General features: G+C 35.1%; 1 long non-coding RNA gene across 1 annotated transcript; it reads right to left on the bottom strand.

Annotated features, from left to right (window-relative positions):
* Positions 1–899: 899 nt before the first annotated feature.
* On the bottom strand, positions 900–2176 carry LOC126975023 (uncharacterized). The gene is made up of 2 exons (XR_007731619.1): positions 1313–2176; positions 900–1232 (listed from the first exon to the last, which is right to left on the bottom strand). It is a non-coding gene; the product is annotated as an uncharacterized LOC126975023 (long non-coding RNA).
* Positions 2177–22473: the final 20297 nt, after the last annotated feature.

Below are 22473 nucleotides of genomic sequence, written 5' to 3' on the forward strand. Positions count from 1 at the left end.
ATTGTGGGTATTGAATGAATCTTTATTATATCGGTTATTATTAATACCAGGGGAACATAAGTGAAGATAATAATATAATCTAAGGATTATGAATGACCTAATTCCTCACATCATTATGGGATTACTTCTTATGGGAGGGTAAACCGCTTCGTAACGTAACGCGTTACGGCGCCAGTCTGTCTTGCTTCCCTTTCTCTAACACATACGGTAGCGTTAGCCAGGCTCCTCCTCTCTCACTCTAACCAATTGCTACTTTTATAGGATTAAATGAAGGAAATCACATGTCATCCTGACGATAAGAACCAGAACTTCATATTTAGTTCAGAGGCATTATATTATTGAAGCTATATTTCTTTTGCCGCGTTAGGGAAAAATATTATCACAATGAATTTTTACGACTAAATTATGATTATATTATTATATTTTCATTGGTATTTAATTCTTAATTAATTACAATATTGTACTTTCAACAAACGTAAAATAGCACGAAGTATATTTTGTAAGGATTTTTGTTACGTTACGCCAAAGAAGTATAACATCTTGCGTGCGTACATAAAGCACACACACTTTTCTATTTATTGTATAGGTAAAAGGTATATACTCGTACAACATACTCATGATTGGGGGTACTGCAAGGGTCTATTCTTGTACCGTTCATATTACTAATCTATATTAATGACCTGCTAATATTGAAGACAAAACATGTCTGCAATTGACACTTTGTTGATATTCTAAGTAAAAGAAATCAATGTATGATAAAGTAAGCAATGTAATGAATGTGATTTGATCTAAAAAGAAGAGAGACCTGCTTAGTTTTCGGTGCCGGTTTTTCTCAGATCTCATGCATATTTCGAGAGGATAGTAGAATCTGAATCTCCATAAGCAATAGAAAAATCTACTTGGAATTGAATCATTTTATTTTAAATCTGACATTATTAATTACACAGTCTCAGGGTGAATGGCTTAGGGCGACGTGGTCGGGGTCGTATCGCAATCGACTGGAATCAAATTGTCACTGTGATGGTGGTCGTATACAGATAACAGACTCGTAACAAGACGAGAATTGGATCTAAACAACCTTATGTCAGAAAGTTAATTTTCGTATTCTTTTAACACAAATTAACGGTTCAGTTCTGATTGTGAAGAAGTGAGACGAAGCTATATTCAGATTTAGGGAAATCGTATGTTGCGTATTCTCGTAACAAGAACGAATTGTTGGAATCTCCCTGCATCTGCAAAATTTTGACGTTTACTTGAGTTGACAACTTAAAACATCATTTAAAGGGCGTAGAGAACCCTTTTAACCCTTTACCTTTGTGCGAGCTTGTCGTTCAAATGTCGCTAATCCGCGACTCCGATTCTGTTAACGTTCAAGGCAAATGATGGAAGAACACGAATCTAGAACAAAACGTAAATAGGACAAATACAAAATAAATAAATACAAAAACATTTATTTGTTCTAATATGTAGTATGTCAAATCAAATCAAATCAAAATCACTTTATTCATGTAGGTCACGGAAATGACACTTATGAATGACAAAAAATTTTTTTTATTGAATCTAATGCGTTAAATAGTTAATGCCTTACAAGAGTAAATCATAAAAGTAAATATAAATTAATACAAAACAAAAGTTGTCGAGTACAGTAGCTGTATCATCAATACACACTGTTAATAAATAAAGGTATTCTGTGAGCATTTTATAAGCGATTATATAAAAAAAATATATAATAACTTTTAAGAATCTCAAGCCGAGCCTCCGCCAACAGCATCATCCTGCCACCACAAGCAACGCCCGTTTACGAGCATGACGCATGAGCCAGCCATCGCCTCTCTCAACCATATTTAGGGGAAAGGGGGCGACCCGTCCTGTGTCGCCACCACAAGCAGTGACATATAGTTATATGCAAATATTATTCTTAAAATGTTAAACTACAGACAGGAGCTCAAACTAGGTAGAACCTGTTTATGAATCTCCTGCCCCCCACCCACTCTTAAGTAATTATAGAATCGCAGGTTCAGAATTTAATGTCAACGATTTCGAAATAACGTTAATACCACTGCTGGAAAAACATGACACACATCCCACACTTGCAACACCAGAGGAATCATAAGAACTTTGCTGGCCCTTTAGGAAAATGTATCTTCGGCATTTCTAACGAGCTCTTTCCGCCGACTTTAAAAAGTTGAATGATTTACTAAAGTGTTTATTATTCACATTCCGATGTTTGTTAATAGTCGTAATCTATCCATATTTAACAGCCACATAGACCTCTGATAACATCTGACGTTATCTGTGTATCAACACGGCCCGCTGGCGGGGGAGGGGCGCTGACCACTGCGAGGGGGGGGGTGATTTGGTCTAGGGTTACCACCAACGCGTGAATCTTACTAAATAAGTGGTCAATGGAAATATGAAGTTTGTTGGTGAAGTGTCGTGTGTGAGGGCGAAGTGCGAAGGGCGCCGTAGCAAATGAGACTTAACATCTTATGTCTCAAGGTGACGAGCGCAATTGTAGTGCCACTCAGAATTTTTGGGTTTTTCAAGAATCCTGAATGGCACTGCATTGTATTGGGCTGGGCGTCTCAGCGGCTTGAGTTCAATAATAGCATAAGCACATGATAGCACAAGCACAGTCTTTGCCGAGTACGACACCCGGCCAATTGGTGTGTGAACATGTGTTTAGTCTATTAGGGAGCGCCATCTGTCAAAGCAAAATTTATTTTTTACCGGATTTAATTAAATTATTAATTAATAGCGAACAAAAACTTGTTGTAAATATTATCTACTAAACTCGCATTGATGAAGTCTTTTGTAATGGCTACTAATTGTTTTGACTAATTATTTCTTAGTTAATATATTATAAGAGACACAAATTTCAAAGTCAATTTCAAATATTTTTATTCAAAATAGGAAAGGTATATAACTTATCGAAACTCAAAAACAACCCATCCAAAAACCGATTCAAACAACCCATTCGAAAAAGAAATGCCTCAGACCTGAGAAGAACGTGCGTAAGAAACGCAGCGGGCTTCCTTTTTTTTTATAATAATATGGTTACAATGTAATATCATACTAAAAAAAGACTATGTAATTCATTGACCAAATCATATTGATCAACGAAATACGTCAATATTTACCATCACTAATATTATACTTACATAAAAAAATGTCATATTTCCATACAATTTGGTAATTTATTAAACTTTATGATAATACTAGCTGACCCGACAGACGTTGTTCTGTATATAATAAATAAAATAATGTTTTTATATGAATTTATCAATAATATATCATAAAATCAAAAATTACTTCGTAAAATATGCACCCTGCTGTCGTAATGAAATTGTTTCACGGCAGAACTGTCAAACCGTGCGTCAATAAATTCTCTCATAGAAATTATGTATGGACACATCAAATGAAAATCAAATTTGTTGTTTTTATTCAATTTAGCAGCATTTTCCTATTTATTCACCTTTTAAACCTTCTCTGGACTTCCAAAAATAATTCAAGACCTAAATTTGCCAAATCGGTCCAGCCGTTCTCGAGTTTTAGCGAGACTAACGAACAGCAATTCATTTTTATATATATAGATAGATAGATAAAGTCATCGCGTGCATATCTTGACTACCTACTCGCGGCAGCCCTGATTCGACCGGAAATTGACTCGATCTCGATACAAGCTATCATACTTGAGGCAGTTTTAAGTAATTATTATACAGAAGCCTGATGTGCAAGTTAACATACGTTTTATGTGGAGAGTACAGAGGTATTCAAATCAATCAGATTTAATCAATTGGGTGCATTCCCAATTTTGGACTCATGGTATTTTTTTATTAATAGTTTTTTTTAATGAAAATAAGGGGTGAGACTAGCAGGACGTTCAGCTGGTGGTAATTGATACGCCCTGCCCATTACAATGCAGAATGACGCTCAGGATTCTTGAAAAACCCAAAAATTCTGAACGGCACTACAATTGCGCTCATAAGTTGTTAAGTCTCATTTTCCCAGTAAGTTTAATAGCTACGGAGCCCTACATACCGAAACACAATAAAGATTACATATTATTTCTTCATAGCAGAAATAGGCGCCGTTGTGGTACCCATAATCTAGCCGGCATCCTGTGCAAAGGAGCCTACCACTTGTATTCACACACCAGTTTGTAACTACGAGTAATTTTTTTTTCCTCGTCGTCAAACCACACCACATATTACAACACCCTGTATTTTAAATTAGTGATGTATCAATTTATATTTTTAGCATATCGACATATCGATAATTTAGATAACGAATGATTATGAAAGGTTTTGTGGCTCCCAGGCTTTTTGATATATTTGTCTTGTATCGATCAATATCCTATTCATTTATATGATTTATTCAGCAAAAAGTGATGAGACAATGCAGATAGAAGTGTCATAAAAACGATATCCAAAAGTAAGTTATCATTAATGGTAGGTACGATACTGTCCTCGCGTTAAATGCAACTATAAATTATGTCTTATCAGTCGAAACTAGATGTGAATACACAACAAAGGAGTATCGATAACACACCGAGATAAGCAATGGTTGGCACTTATCCAAAATCGTTGATAAGCTTGGAAGTGTGTGGTTACTGGTCAGCGGTAAGTAGACAGTCACACTAGCGCCCGCAGTTCGACAGTGTAAAGACCGGCTGTAAAAATATTGTGCTGAACTAACTCAGCTACTAACACGTCCCACCCAGTAATATCAAACGTATTAAAGTAACACTTGTATCCTTAACCAACAGGCTTCGTGATAGCTTATTCTCATAGCATATTATTATATATTAATGACTAGCTGACCTGACAGACGTTGTTCTGTATATAATAAATAAAATAATGTTTTTATATGAATTTGTCAATAATATATCATAACATCAAAAATTACTTCGTAAAATATGCACCCTGCTCTCGTAATTGTTTCACAGCAGAACTGTCAAACCGTGCGTCAATAAATTCTCTCATAGAGATTATGTATGGACACATCAAAGGAAAAACAAATTTGTTGTTTTTATTTAATTTAGCAGCATTTTCCTATTTATTCGCCTTTTAAACCTTCTCTGAACTTCCACAAATAATTCAAGACCCAAATTTGCCAAATCGGTTCTCGAGTTTTAGCGAGACAAACGAACAGCAATTCATTTTTATATATAGAAGATTTGCAGAGATGTCTTGAGTATTTAATATCATTTTGATATAATGCATAGCTTGTAAACAATCTCCGCGTTTTCGGAGTAGTTCTGTAACATCGGGGTGGGTGCTCCTACTCCACCAGCTCCTTCCATTTTCCGGCAATATTTGGTGGGTAATTTTTTTACAATTGAGTTTTCTCTATCAGGTTCGTTGTTTTTAGCTTTTGTTAAAGCCTCAATGGCGGGCAGAATGAGGTATTCAACTATCTCTTGTTGCGGCTTTTCTTGACATTATAAGTTCACGATATATGATTGCTTTTTGCTTAAACGCTTCAAACATATCTGTTGGCTAGGAATTAGTTCGGCTCCTAGACAGTACCAACTTAATGAGGGTCAAGACGAGCAGGACGTTCAGCTGATGGTAATTGATACGCCCTGCCCGTTACAATACAGTGCCGCTCAGGATTCTTGAAATACCGAAAAATTCTGAGCGGTACTCCAACTGTGCTCGACACCTTGAGACATAAGATGTCATGTCTCATTTGCCCAGTAATATCACTAGTTATGGCGCCCTTCGGACCGAAACACAGTAAAGCTTACACAGTACAAAACTAGAACAAAAAAAATCTAATAGCACACCAGGATTCGAACCGGGGTCTTCTGCTCTCCGGATCACCTAATGTCCCATCTGAGCTATTATAGTCTTGTATATAGTGGCGAAGTAAACCTTTGTATTCTAATGTTATTGTAGCAGTTTCTCATTAAAACACGAATAAAACTACATTTTTTTAAATATAAATCTAGCTACATCGATTTTATCGCCCCCAAAACTACCTGTATACTATATTTTATTAAAATCGTTGGAGCCGTTTCCGAGATTCAGATTATATTTACAAGAATTGCTCAGTATTTGTTTCAAGCTCTATAGCATTTGAAGCATCCATAATATTGGCGGTGCTTTAATATTATTTAATTTAAATTAGAATATAAATAAGCAGTATCTGGGTCTTCGCGACGAACGTGCTTTGTTGGGTAATTCACCTTCAGCGTTATACGCGGAAGCGCACGGGCGCGTTGCAACAATGCACACGACAGATCTCTGTGGAAGTCGAACGATTCATCGTTATGGTTATTGGCTATGTATCAATGTAGGATGCACTGACTTCACTGAAGGTTCTGTGTTCGTAGATGCAAAAGCGAAGACTTGCGATCGCTTTTGCAATGACCTCTCGTTATCAAGTGTGCTTAGGGTGGCCTGATTTACCTTGGCGATTCTATCTTACTATCTCACTATCTCAACTGGTTAGTCAAACTAAGGAATTGGCCTCCTTGTGCGGTTTTCCAAAGTCGCATACAATATGGGTAACTTCAAAGAAGCGCGTACATTTAATCTAAAGGACGACCGTTTGGAAAACGCTTCTGGAGTTCCTCTGGTATTGCAGGAGAATTTGGGCGACGGTCATCACTTAACATCATCACCACCCATACGCTCATTCGTTCTGCTTCTCCATAAAAAAGGTACATCCTTTTGGTGTACCTGGTAGCAGTTCCATCCCCTGTCCAAGGCTAGATAGTGTAAAGAACACATCTTTGCCTTTTCAATTCAAATCAAACAATCGTAAATCCGATCTTGACCATCGAGATTAAATTCGATGGAGATTAATAAGCGTGAGTTTGAGCTCCTTGATACTATATAGTACTAGCTGACCCAGCAAACGTTCTATTGCCATAAAAAGTACATAAAATTTATCTTACTACTTGCAACTCTATTGCGTATCTGTGGATGGAATTAAAATCGCGATACAAAAATAGGTGTTGATCGTAGATGGGGGAAAATTTGAAGTTGTATGTATTTTTTAAATGTTGAATCATAATACAATAAAAAAAATTAAAAAATATATTAAGTGTGGGACCTTTATCATCTAGGGGTATGAAAAATAGATGTTGGCCGATTCTCAGACCCACCAACAACTTGTTTGGTAACAAACACCGGGACACGAGAACTTTATACATAAGATAATATTTTATTGCATAGTTCTGTGTTTATTTATTACCTATACATTAACCTTAGTGGAAATCCTCATGAAGTAAACAATCAGAGACGAATGGTGAGTCTGTGGGGCCCAGTCTTATTGATAAACTAAGGCCTGGCAAAGAACTGTCTTCGATAATATATAGTCGGTATAAGAATAAAGGTAGTAGGTAAATAGTAGATTTTAGAGTGCACAAAACGAACCATATTTATCTGAGACTTTTAGCATACTTTTAGCTGATAGTAAAGTCGAGGATAAAATGGTTTTGTGTACGAGTTATAAACTCTGCTTTTCATTTCGATTGCGAGGAAATAAACAGTAGTATAACATAGACATTTTTAACAATTTTAGCAAATTTGAAGAAATTAATAAACGCGTGAAAAAACAAGACCTGTTTCCCGCCGATTTTTTTTTATATCTTACGACATTGATAATTAGGCTTGGGCTCCAGACCTATACAGACTTCAGACCCGACAGATGTTCTTCTGTACATAATAAATAATTTGTCAATAATATTTCATAGCATCAAGAATTATTTCATAAAATATGCTGTTATAATAAAGTTGTTTCACAGCAGAACTGTCAAGCCGTGCGTCAATAATATAGAATATGTCCATAAAAAACAAACATTGGAAATAAAAATCAATCTCAAGTTGGACTAAACTGCACTCCACGAAAATCCCCATTAAAATCAAAAGGTGTTCACTGGGAACAAACAAGACACTGGATTTATATATATTCAGATATATATCACACAAAAATAGCAACTGTAAAGACATTATTAAAAAATAATAGGTTTTGTCTGATTAGATTTCTTCTTGATATTCATATCTGCAATGAGTGCTGGGGCCCCTTTATATCCGTGGGGCCATGAGACCATGTAGATCCACCCCTGTGAACAATGTCTGCATATAAAACTAGTCTAGGAATGCATTTTACTATTCATGAATACATTACCAACGGCTGTTTAAGTGTTACAAGGTTTCAAGTTCAAAATATCAAGGTGCGAGTGGCAGTTACAACAGCTCCTATGTCTGTCTGACCTTTACATCCGACCCTCGACTCAACCACTACTATTAATACGATCGTAAACTGCTTGCATAAATAAATTTATTATAAGACTACCTGATTGATAGGCCTTACTATAGCGCATCAAAACTAATAAACTTAATTAAATTATTTTCAATTTAATAATATAATTAAACTAATCGCAACTCTTTTTAATATATATTTACAGTTTCACGATTATACATTATATTTCATACAATATTATCATGTAAAGTGATACACCAAAATTACTCAAACATTTACCCCCTTATTCATAATGGTACGCTAACTTTAAACAGCCGCTTAGGAGTGTTTTTTCTCATTCTAACTTAGGTCAATAGAAGAAGACAGAGTGAGAATTGGCAATGCTTTAAGTTAGCAGACTATTATGAATAAGGGGCTTAGACTTACTTATTTAAGAAAATTTATTGAAGTCTTTCTTGAAGAAGATTTCCGCAAAGTAACGCCACTTTGCGGAAATCCATAATCATCCAAATGAATAATAATAATCCGAAATAAAAATTCAGTCTCGTGCCAGATTTTGGCGAGTCAACACGTCCTGAGAATGCCTCGTGTAGAGGCGAAACACGTGTCGAATTGTTTAAAGACAAATATTGGCGGAATTAACACTAAAGAAAGAGTCTCGTGCCAGATTTTGGCGAGTCAACACGTCCTGAGAATGCCTCGTGTAGAGGCGAAACACGTGTCGAATTGTTTAAAGACAAATATTGGCGGAATTAACACTAAAGAAAGAGTCTCGTGCCAGATTTTGGCGAGTCAATACGTCCTGAGAATGCCTCGTGTAGAGGCGAAACACGTGTCGAATTGTTTAAAGACAAATATTGGCGGAATTAACACTAAAGAAAGAGTCTCGTGCCAGATTTTGGCGAGTCAACACGTCCTGAGAATACCTCGTGTAGAGGCGAAACACGTGTCGAATTGTTTAAAGACAAATATTGGCGGAATTAACACTAAAGAAAGAGTCTCGTGCCAGATTTTGGCGAGTCAACACGTCCTGAGAATGCCTCGTGTAGAGGCGAAACACGTGTCGAATTGTTTAAAGACAAATATTGGAGGAATTAACACTAAAGAAAGAGTCTCGTGCCAGATTTTGGCGAATCAACACGTCCTGAGGATGCCTCGTGTAGAGGCGAAAGACGTGTCGAATTGTTTAAAGACAAATATTGGCGGAATTAACAATAAAGAAAGAGTCTCGTGCCAGATTTTGGCGAATCAACACGTCCTGAGGATGCCTCGTGTAGAGGCGAAAGACGTGTCGAATTGTTTAAAGACAAATATTGGCGGAATTAACACTAAAGAAAGAGTCTCGTGCCAGATTTTGGCGAATCAACACGTCCTGAGGATGCCTCGTGTAGAGGCGAAAGACGTGTCGAATTGTTTAAAGACAAATATTGGCGGAATTAACACTAAAGAAAGAGTCTCGTGCCAGATTTTGGCGAATCAACACGTCCTGAGGATGCCTCGTGTAGAGGCGAAACACGTGTCGAATTGTTTTCGAATTGTTGTCGAAAAGACAAATATCGCCGGTATTTACACTAAAGAAAACTCGAATCATTTACTTATTTAAGTTAAAAACAAGAGAAAAAAGTGATAAATTAAGTTATCATAAAATATTCAAAAGAGTAACGAGTGCAGTATGTTTTTTGTTGACTTAAAACTTTGGACTTATTTTATTTGACATTTTTTGTATAATTTTATAATTTTTTTACCTTAAATTTAAAATCTAATTTTGTTATTTCAACTGTATTTCTGGGACTTGCTTGTAAACTTTTTGAGGAAAACTGTAAGTTTACAAGTTCATATAATAATTAAAAATAAATATCAATTCGGATACACTGTAAATAAGTCAAGGTATTTTGTGATCAATTATTTTAACAACTTCATTATCATCATCATCAGCCGGAAGACTTCCACTGCTGGAAAAAGAAATTCCCCAAAGATTTCTGTCGGTCCTGCGCTGTCCTCATCCAACGTATTCCGGCGATCTTGACCAGATCGTCGGTCCATCTTGTGGGGGGCTTACCAACACTGCGTCTTCCGGTAGGTGGTCGCCATTCGAGGACTTACTGCCCCAACCGCCATCTGTCACCTATTTGCCCTGCCCACTGCCACTTCAGTTTCGCAACCATCTTGGCTATGTCAGTGACTTTGGTTCTCCTACGGATCTCCTCATTTCTGATTGGATCTCGCAGGGAAACTCCGAGCATAGCAAACAATATTTTAACATTTATTTACAATATATACTATAATTATTTATTAGGTACTTAACATCACACACACTTCTTCACAAGTATTTTTACAGATTTTCGTAGTATTCTGGTACACGTAACAATTAGAATTAGAAATAAGGGATTGCTTGTAACTAAATCTAGTAGGCTCATCATAAGATTAATAATAACGTTAAGGGTAAATATATACACATTTATAAAGTCCCAGTTCCACTGTTCAGGCATTATCTATAAATAATTTTAATTGTTTTATTAAAAAATGGTTCTATCGTAAATCTTACTACTCCACAGCTGAATATCTAAGTGATCCGACAGCCTAGGACTGTATATGATTATTTTATAGCAATAGCAATGACAATGACAGTACAATATTGTATATTTTATTAATATAATATAATATAATAATATTTTAATAAGTACGGCGTACACAGCACTAAAAACATAAAACTTATTGGTAATACGAATACAAGGTAGATTCCACTAGACTTACTCACAACAATATTTATAATATAGGTACTTGTTTAGTCTGATTCATATGAATATTTTACTCTATAACTTAGTTGCAGAGGTATAAAAGTGATTTTTAACTATTCTGGTTGCTCTTACGACCGTTAACTATTGTGTCTATAAAAAATAAAATTCACGGCTCGCTCAAAGATGTTTTTAATCCCTAAAAAATATAAAAATTAACATAAATCTTATTTTGCAAATTGAAAAATGGAATTATTTTATCAAATTAATGTATTGTCATAAGTCCTCGATAAATCTACGAAGTTTAAACGATATCTGGCCGGAAAGTGGCTCAAAATCGCGACAAAATGAGTCGGTTACAAACAAACATACATACAGGTGAAGCTAATAAAAAGCGTTTTAAAAACCTCACCTTTGACTAGTGAATTTGTAAATAATTTAAAATATTCATAGTACATTTTGGACCAAGAGGGCTAGTTACTTTACTTAATATCACTTAAGATACTTATCAGAAGTAAATTATTAGATTCATTTACAAAATTTGCAACGTTATTTTACTTAAAATATAAATAAAAGTTGAAGTTGATAAAAGTAATGTTACAGTCACCAGGGGTTATCGCTCTGGGTATGTGAGGTGTGTGTATCACTTATATCTGCAAGTGTGTGTTTGTGTGTGTGTGTGAAGCGAGCGGCCACGTGGCACGGGCCCTGCTGTCAGCCACGCGGTTATCAAAATTATAATTTAAATATAAGAACGGAAATGATGTATTTTGTACAGTTAGTCAAACTCAAGTAGACTTATGTATACTTTATTCAATGGCTAAAACTAAGCGCCTTTGAATCGACACTATAAATATTTCTTTTCGATTACTGAATCTACCATATGTTCGGAAATAGTAGAGTTCGTGAAGAACATATACGAACCCCAAAGGTAAATTATAGTATTTTACAATGGTTGTAATAGACATAACAAAATAGTTTGTGAGTTGTGTTCTTTCTCCTCATCTCGAAAAAGAAAAGCTATATTGATAACAAAGTGGTGCATTTTCTGCCGCCACGTAGTGGTGCGAAGGCTCTATTTGTTTGTCATTTTTCATATCAACACTCACATTTGACACACACATACAGTGCAGAGGTACAAAAATATTAAGCAGAACTATAATTATAAATAAAACTAACATAATAATTAAATATATAACATTTCCAAAATATATAGCAGCTGTATGGCAGTGCGTGCCTATTTATTTATTTATTTGGAAACAAAACAGAAGCATCACATATATAACATGGAAAAGACATGAAATTTAAAAAAAAAACATAAAGTCTACTTTAAATCTATAATATAAATGTAATATGATGTTTTCTTAACTGGTTTCACTAAGAACATTTAATAAGATAATGTTTGGAGCGTGCTAAGCGCCACAGATCTGACCAGTATCATGATAAAAAATATATCTATCTATATACATGATAAAATATATGGAAACTAGCTGATACCCCGCGACGTCGTTCGCGTACATATTTCTACATCTTGGGTTACATTATTGGACTTTTAGTAGGGATCCCTAATTTTTTTGAAAATGTTATATACCCTATATCGACCGGGGATAATGTAGCTTCCCAACAGTGAAAGAATTATTCAAATCGGTTCGGTAGTTGCAGAGCCTATTCAATACAAACAAACAAACAAACAAACAATCAAATCTTTCCTCTTTATAATATTAGTATAGATAAATTAAAACACAGTAAATATACTAAAAACCATGCGTTACTAAATGAAAATATCTTAGAAATAATTTAATTGAAAAATAACTGTTTATAGTCAAGACTGGGAAAGTATCAATTTTTTAAATTTATACTTATACCTTGAGGAAGAGCACGAAAACGAAGCCAATTCATATAATTTTGTATAATAAAAGTAGGACATTATGTGGAGAGGTGCGCCTTTACCAATATTACTTCTGAGAGTTGGCGTGAAGAAAGTGTCAAAGGGGATGCTTTTCAGGTTAACTGTGACAACACTCACTTGTACCAGCTAACTGCATCTTGGTTATCTGGAAGACAAAAGCATTTTAAGCGAGCAGTCTGTGGGTCGACTATGCGCAGAAGCAGTACAATGCCCTGCGTGTTCAGTATAATAATTCCTTCAGAATTTAATTGGGACTGCAGCACGTCAGGGATGTTTGCTGAGGCACTATGCGTAAGCGGTGTATGTCCCATTTGCGTAGGGTCTGGGCTAGCCCCCCATTATATCACAGGTTCGATTGTCAGTACCTGAACCACTGCTGTTAGATACATGTGCTAACAAGTCGGTCCTGTCCTAGATTAGGAAGGTTTAGATATTAAGATATCTTGTACTAACACTAGGTTTTAAGTTACTTTGTGACTACACGTCGAAATATATAATTTATTATCATTATTAGTATAAGAATTTGTTTCGGAAAAACTAGGCGCTATCGAGGGAGTCGGCTGACGTTGTAAGCTCTCCTTTATAAGGATCTGATATCGCCATTACTGCTCTCATGTATGATCTGGTGAGCTCGAATGAAATCTCGAAAGCTCTGACCATGCAATGTAGAGTTTGTCAACTGTCGGCGATCCAGCATCCTATGAACGGCGGGATTGTTTGGTATTGCGAAACATCATTTACCAGTGGGCGGCACTAGTATCAATTACCAGTAGCTGAACGTCTGCTCGTCTCGTCCCTTATTTTCATAAAAAAAAGGAAGAGCCTAGTGTGAGAGAAAGTGAAGCCAGACAGACTGGCGCCGTAGTGTGTTACGTTACGAAGCGGATTACCTCCCCATAAGAAGTTATCAATTCAGAAAATATTAGACAATTAGCATGCGGCGAGTTTGCGGCCACAATGCGGTGACGGTGCGGCACGCGGTCGCAAGTTGGACACGACACGCGTGTATTTATAGCGGCAGCGACTCACGCGGTGTGACATACAGAAATAGCTCGCTAGTTGTAACAACTCCCAACAGAACCCGATCACTGTTGACATTGGTGGACGCGGGGTACAGTGCGCATGCGCAGCCAATATCACTGCTGCTATCACTGCACTACTATTTATAAAAGTGTGTGTGTACTTATGTATTCACGCAAGAAGTTATACTTCTTTGGCATAACACAGCAAAAATCCTTAAAATTATTTTTTCCTCGTGCGATACTGCATTTGTAGAAAGAACAATAATTATTAAATAACGAATATGGCTGTACGGGCTTGAACCCTTTGCCTATCCTAATATTGGACGAAAAAACCAAAAGAAAAATAACGAATGTCGCAAACGGCAAAAAATTTTAGGAACCAACTTCACCCTGTTAGTTTTGTGTTATAGTGTTGCGCGCGCATCTTAAAATTTCACACTCATAATTTTTTCATAACGCACCTAAAGAAGTATAACTTCAATAATAATTTATTTTTCTTAAAAACAAAGGCTTACAGCAGCTAGTGGCCGGAGTCACCTTTTAGGCAATATTACCTGTACACAAATAAAATTTGAAAAACAAAATTTTACGAACGATGCGGGATTCGAACCCACAACCTCCGGCGTTCCGTGCCGGTGCTTTAACCAATTGAGCTTACTGTAAAGTAGATCCTGTAGATGAAGTCACAACCTGAGAGTTGAACAAAGAAAACAGAATTTTATAACGAGGCGGTACACGAACGGTTAGCTCAGTTGGTTAGAGCACCGGCATGGAACGCTGGAGGTCGTGGGTTCGAATCCCGCATCGTTCATAAAATTTTGTTTTTCAAATTTTATTTGTGCATTATTCCTAGAAGTGAGGGTTATCACTTTAAAAACATAACATATCGTTTAATATTACCTGTACCAGGTGTCTTCGCTCTTCCATTTAAGCAATGAGTTATTTTTAACAAAAGTTTTACTGTGTAGTGAAATAATAATAAAGTTATGAAATGAATAAAAATTTTATTATCATGAACTTAATACACTAGCGTATAGCCCACCTGACATCTCGTCAGTGCATGACCAATTCTCATTTGTCTGTGTGTGTGGTAGCTTGTGGTTTAATATCTCAAATACTAATTCTAAGCGTGGCTGACTTTTTACGACTTGTCAATCAAAATCGGTTACAGTAACAATCGATTCGCTTTATTTATCTATCTTGTTGTATCTACGTTAGAGATGTTCTTTTCCTCACACGCTGTCTATACGCTGATATATTGTAATTCTGTGATTATTACACACGTCTCATTTACCCAATAATTATGATATCAGCAACTACTGAACTATCCTACATTTTAAAGGTTCCGTACTCGAACAACGACCAGCGGAAACTCAATTAAGTGTCCTTCCGTCTGTCTGTCAGTGAGCTGTATCTTATAAATCGCAATTTTGGCAAATTGAGTATTGCTGTTGCCGCTTATAATGAAAAGAGCAATTGAATTCGTTTATGAATCCACGATAGAAATGAAACTACGAAATACTCAAACACTTCGAATTACTTGAGTTAGTTACTGCAAAGTAAAGAAGAATTATACTTAAAAAAATTTAAGGAGTAAAGTTTACACTAAATCACAGAATAAAAATAAATAAAAAATTATGCGCATATATGCATATCCTACCAATACGAGCATATTTTTTAAGAAGTATTTTTATATATATTGACACACTTTTTACACAAATTATCTTGCCCCAAGTTAAGCATATATAGCCTGTGTTATGGGTTACAAGACAATAATATATTAAATACAATATACTTACTTAAACATACATATATTCATATAAACATACATAAATACATTTAAACATCCATGACTCGGAAACAAACATCTATATTCATCATATAAATGCTTGCACCTACCGGGGTTCGAACCCGGGACCTCTAGCTTAGTAGGTAGTATCGCTAACCACTCGGCTAAACAGGTTGTCATTATGATACAATATATTATTATATTTCTTACCATAAAACCAAGAACAGCATCAATTCTCGAAAACAATACAAGGACCGGCCTTCACTTCTCCATATTTTAGGCAAGGGAACGACCCGCACCATGACACTGCCACAAGCGATTAAATAAGCAAGCACGGAGAAGCCTGCCACAAGAACTGAACCAAACAACTTATTATTGATAGCTAATTTCATATTCCCTAAGATAAAATGTAACGAACAGTTTTGTCCTAATGCATTTACATATATCAGTATTCATTATGCCGACGGTACCTAGTTACTAAGTTCGTGAACAACCAATGCGTATGACACAAGTGCATAGGAATTAATATAGATAGATACATATATAAGCTATCAAGTAAGACAGCGATACATTATGAAACCGGCCAATGTCGACGTATCGACGTGCTCCGAGTTGCCACGAACCGGCGCAGGCGCCGCTCACACACACACGCAATCACACCAACACACCGACATTGGGCGCGCGTGAGTGCGTTAATTATTATTGATTGAATAACGTACACACGATTGCATACTCGTGTTAACTTTGCACTTGTTCAAATACCAGCCACTATCAAGCAAATGAGCACATAAACCGTACAATTTAAATTACATTCAATAACATTTTTCGTAATCATAACATATTTTACAGTCACAATTACGTAGATTTCTTTTATGAAAATACGGGACAAGATGCGCAGGACGTTCAGCTGATGGTAATTGATACGCCCTGCCCATTACAATGCAGTGCCGCTCAGGATTTTTGAAAAATCCCAAAATTTTTGAATGGCACTACAACTGCGCTCGTCACCTTGAGACATAAGATGTTAAGCCTCCTTTGCCCAGTAATTTCACTAGCTACGGCGACCGAAACATATTAATGCTTACACATTACTGCTTCACGGCAGAAATAGGCGCCGTTTTGGTACCCATAATCTAGCCGGAATTCTGTGCAAAGAAGCCTCCCACTGGTAAATTACTACTTGGAGACTACTAATTCCTCAAGTTTTAATGCAATTACTAGTTAGTACTTATTACTATTATACTATCAGAAGTTAATACTAAAAGATTTGTAAGACTAAGTTTCATATAGTTTTTTGCTAATAGACCTTTAATATCCGGACGAACGAGGCTTGTTCGGATTTTTAAGAAAGTACAAAACTTGAACAAACACAAAAGTCACCTGGATTCGGACCGGGGTCTTCTGCTTTCCGGATCACCCAATGTCCCATCATATACACATATATATATACCAGAATTGCTCGTTTAAAGTTATAATATCCGGACGACCGAGCCTTGCTCGGATTTTTAAGAATGTACAAAACTTGAACAAAAAAAAAACTAATAGGACATCTGGATTCGAACCGGGGTCTTCTGCTTTCCGGATCACCCAATGTCCCATCTGAGCTATAATAGTCTTGTATATAGTGGCGAAATTTACCTTTGTATTCTAATGTTATTGTAGCTGTTTCTCATTCAAACATGGATAAAACCATTTTTTTTTAATTGAAACCTAGCTAGATCGATTTATCACCCCCGAAATCCCCTGCATACTTAATTTTATGAAAATCGTTGGAGCCGTTTCCGAGATTCAGATTATATATTTATATATATATATATATATATATATATATATACAAGAATTGCTCGTTCAAACATATATGATATAGCTTTGTTATGAGATACTATGTAATCCGAGTTAATAGAGAAAAAGTCTAATATCATATCGTTTACAATTACGAAATCATAATAATCCCTGCAACTTCAAATTGTACTTTTGACGATTTTAGCTCAAAAATATAATTTGTGTTATTTGAGCTCTCTGAGATTTCTTTGGTCCGAATTGGTCTGAATTGTATTCAAAATCTATGTTTATTTATTTATTTATTATCACCACATCATATACAATACAATTTTCTTAATCTAATGTTACAATTAGTAGTTCTAAAGTATACGACAATTATGGTGAACATAAAAATTACAAAAAATACTCCCTGATAACATCTGAAAAATAGAACTAATACTATCTAAGCTATAATAAAAACAAAATAAAAAAATTAAAGTACAAATTATAACTTTAACTTATTAAAATAATGAAGACGAAAAAAAAAAGAAACAACTACTTATTTGACAATTGCAGATTGAGTACCTGCTAAGTGTTTAACAACACTTTCTTTAAACCTGACCAGCCCACCACCGAATATATCAAGTTCTGAATGTTTTGTCAAGGCGCGGGAATAGTCAGGGAAGGTCCCTAAAATTGTCAATTTTTTTAGCGGTAAGTTAAAAAGAATTTCGTTTACCATTTTTTTCTTACTTTGACATTTCATTAAAATTGCAGTACTAAGTGCAACAAAATATGTATTAATAAAAACACGAAAATCTTAAATTTCCAACATTGTTTTTTTTTTACAAACTGTACTTCTGTAGCTGCAATATAAGCCTCCATTTTAAATTGTTCCCTCTATTGGCAAAGCCTCCTTCATCACAACTTTTGGGTGTTACTTAATTATTGGACCATACTTATAGAAAAATGAAAAATATTTTATTATTTGGCAAATATAATTATTATGTAATTAAGGAGCTGTTTCACAATGTCCAAGTAATACTTTAATAAACAAAAGTAACAAAAGTCTCAAAATAAAGTTTATCTATCTTTATATATATAATTCTTGTGTGCGTGTGTATGTCACTGAACTCCTCCTAGACGGCTGGACCGATTCTAATGAAACTTTCTGTGTGTATTCAGGTGGATTCGAGAATGGTTTAGATTCACAATTGAACTACCTCCTAAACGGCTGGACCGATTTTGATGATATTTTTGTGTGATCCAGTGAATTTGAGATTGGTGTGTGTCTTCAGGTGGATTCGAAAATGGTTTAGATTCACAATTAAACTACCTCCTAAACGGCTGGACTGATTTTGATGACTTTTTTGTTTGTTTCAGTGAATTTGAGATTGCTTTAGATTCTTAATTCCGCCCATATAATATAATTCTCCTGCTCATGTGTATGTTAGTGAACTGCTCCTAACGGCTGGACCGATTTTTCAAATTTAAAACATGTGTACAGGACAACGTCTGTTGGGTCCACTAGTTATATATAAAAATGTTTTGCTGTTCGTTAGTCTCGCTAAAACACGAGAACGGCTGGACCGATTTAGCAAATTTAGGTCTTGAATTATTTGTGGAAGTCCAGAGAAGGTTTAAAAGGTGAATAAATAGCAAAATGCTGCTAAATTAAATAAAAACAACAAATTTGTTTTTTCTTTGATGTGTCCATACATAATTTCTATGAGAGAATTAATTGACGCACGGTTTGACAGTTCAGCTGTGAAACAATTTCATTACGACAGCAGGGTGCATATTTGACGAAGTAATTTTTGATGTTATGATATATTATTGACAAATTCATACAAAAACATTATTTTATTTATTATATACAGAACAACGTCTGTCGGGTCAGCTAGTATGTAATAAAACGACAAAAAGTAAGCTATTAATAATGTTTTTTCATTAATGAAGTACACTTTGGGGATTCCTTACTTTAAAATAATACTGTGAAATATGCATCCTTGTGTACGCGTTGCTTAAAATATAATTGGAGAAATAATTTCATTCACTATAATTGCCCGCGCAAACATCGCCGTAAGGTAACATAACGAAATAATAGGTTATTAAATACTTTCACTTTACTTGAACAGTTTCAAAAATCACGTTACGTAAGTGAGCTTAATAAATATAAATTTTCTTTTGAGACAGTGTTTTATAAATAAGATTAGTTTAACTGTAAATTATTGTTTCTACGCAACATAGACTTAATAAATAAATAGAGTCGGTCAGATTCGTGACGGGAACGCTGTTCATTGCTATTTCACATTTGCCGTTTGGTTGAGCGCACGCGATCTAACATTACATAAAACGCTGCTAATTAAATTGCAAATTGTTTTGTAAATACTTTTTGTAATATCCCCCGTACTACGAGAGGTGTATACAACATAAAATGAATACTTATTTATCCAATATGCGATTTATTACATTTGTAATACAACAATCTTCAATATTTTGAGTAGTTGGTCGTTTTAAAATATAAGCCGTTTTGGTTGCCATTAATTAACTATTAACTAATGACAACTTTATATTTACCTAGCAAAAATCTTGGGAAACCTTCATGGAAGTTTCAAGAGAAGCGCCTGGTGCCATATAAAGTCAAAGGCTTGACTAGTTTCCATCCGTTGCTAACAATAATAGCAGCTCATCTTATGTCTGAGATAAAAAGGTATGAATGGCAACATAAAAAGGCATAAAAGGCATTTATTTTCTCAAAATTGATTCTTTTCGAATTCTTTTTGTTGTCATTTCTAACACTGCCTTTTCGTTTCTAAAACAAATGGCGCTCTGAGAGAGAAGAAGCGGCGCAAGAAACTCTCCCAGCATTCTTTTTTTTGCGCTCTTTTCAATAAAATGATATCCCAGAAGATCACCCGTTGTTCAACTGGTGACCCTCTAGATATAGCAAGAGTGTATTTTGTGAAAATATGTTTTGCCGGTAAAATAAAAATTACACAAATATATATATGAACATACCAGTGGGAGGCTCCTTAGCACAGGATGTCGGCTAGATTATGGGTACCACAACGGCGCCCATTTCTGCCGTGAAGCAATAATGTGTTAGCATTACTGTGTTTCGGTCTGAAGAGCGTCGTATCTAGTGAAATTACTAGGCAAATGAGAGTTAACATCGTATGTCTCAAGGTGACGAGTGCAATTGTAATGCCGCTAAGAATTATTTGGTTTTCAAGAATCTTGAGCGGCACTGCATTATAATGGGCAGTGTGTATCAATTACCATCAGCTGAACGTCCTGCTCGTCTCGTCCCTTACTGTCATAAAAAAAATGTATCTATTCACCTGACAAAAATGATACTGTAGTTTCGTTTATCCTCGGACATAATCTAGTATTATACTCTATCTAGCAATATACCAAGAGTGGCCCAAGTGAGAACACTCAGTAAGAATATTGCGAGTCACGTAGAGCTATTTACTACTTACTTACTACTCCTCGTGCTTAAAACTCGTTCAAAGATAGATATAGACTATCATAATTTAGGTGAACGCCTTAGGGAATTGATTTCCTAGGTCGTATAGGGAGAAATTTATTTAATAACTACCTGACCCGGCAGACGTCGTACTGCCCCAATCAATAAATAAGAAACCTACACTTTTTTATAAAATATTCTTAAAACAAACAAAGGCAATCCTTAAAAACTACTCGGTGTGAATGAAATTTTATTATTATTTTCGATTTTTCCTGAAATAATGGCTATTTATAAGATTTCAATTTTATATTGATAGACACAAACAGTAATGATACAGTCTTATAATCAACTAGCTGGCCCGGCAAACGTTGTTTTGCCATATAAAGTATAATTCACGCGATAGTTTTATAAGTAATAAAATATTGCGTATATTATAGCCTGTACATCATTTTGTTCTATTGTCAATAGTTTTTGCAGCGCACGCAAAAAAAGGTTTTCGATTTTACACCTTGTGTTACAAAATAGCAATTTTATTACGGATCCCTAATTTTGAAAAAAAAAAAACATAGCCTTCCTCGATAAATTGACTACCCAACACTGAAAGAATCATTCAAATCGGACCAGTAGTACCAGAGATTTAAAGCTTTCTGATAAACTATATTCTTTATTTTGTTTTGTGGTGCGGTTAGGTTCAGAAATTTTAGTTTTTTACAAAATTTAAGATTTATCAATCTCCATATAGTTTGTTGTCAAATGTCAAATAATACTGTTTGCGTTCTGAAATTTAATTTGCGTTACAACTTAAGTTTTATCAATATAAATATAAAATAATCTGATAGATAGTTAACAACTGTAGTAAATCTACCTACAATAGATATTATTTAAATTAAGTTTATTTATTACCTCCTGAGAAATTTAGAAAGATATAAATATTCTAATAAGTTATTCATTTTCAACTATTCTTTCAATTTGATTTCCGAACGACGGGGGACACGTCAAAGGAAAATCATAATTGTTGTTTTTATTTAAATCCTAACATTTTCATGTTTATTCAAACCTTTTAAACCTTCCCTGGACTTCCACAAATAATTCGAGACCAAAATTAGCCAAATCGGCCAAATTAGTTCTCGAGTTTTAGCGAGACTAATGAACAGATAAAACAATAACTAATAATATAATATTGACACACTTTTACACAAATGAACTTTGCCCCAAACTAGGCAAAGCCTGTACTATTGGTACAAGACAACGATATATTTAATGCAACATACTTACTTACTTAAACATACATAATATATATGTATTTACATATATAAACACCCATGACTTGGAAATAAACATCCATATTCATCTTAATTCATATTATTATTCATTCATATAAATGTTTGCACCTACCGAGATTCGAACCGAGGGATCTCTAGCTCAGTAGGAGTAGTAGTAGAAACTAACTTAACCACTGGGCTACATGGGTCGCCATAATTATGAATAAAGTAAAAAAAATATTTTTTGGGTTCCTGTCCACGTCCAATTATTAAAGTTGAGTACATTGAGGCTCACTCTTACCTTTG

The sequence above is a fragment of the Leptidea sinapis genome, chromosome 34 (assembly GCF_905404315.1).
Source record: "Leptidea sinapis chromosome 34, ilLepSina1.1, whole genome shotgun sequence".
Taxonomy (NCBI): Eukaryota; Metazoa; Arthropoda; class Insecta; order Lepidoptera; family Pieridae; genus Leptidea; species Leptidea sinapis.